We start from the raw sequence: 225 nt of genomic DNA, 5'->3' as shown, positions 1-225 counted from the left end.
ATATAAAAATTCAGATTTCAATTTCAAAATATTTTCAATTTCTTTTATTTGTTTCGTTTTTATTTTATTTTATAAATAAAATTTTTATAAAATAAATAATATCAACATACATATCATCTCCTTTATTCCATCATGGAACTAAGCGGGAATGAACAGTCCAAGAGGACTCTGGGGTCATATGCTAACCCCACTACTGCTTCATATGGGAGTAGTATCTGTATACCC

Source organism: Arachis duranensis, chromosome 5, assembly GCF_000817695.3.
Source record: "Arachis duranensis cultivar V14167 chromosome 5, aradu.V14167.gnm2.J7QH, whole genome shotgun sequence".
Taxonomy (NCBI): domain Eukaryota; kingdom Viridiplantae; phylum Streptophyta; class Magnoliopsida; order Fabales; family Fabaceae; genus Arachis; species Arachis duranensis.
The sequence above is the reverse complement of the archived record's forward strand: the minus strand, read 5'-3'. Positions refer to the sequence as shown.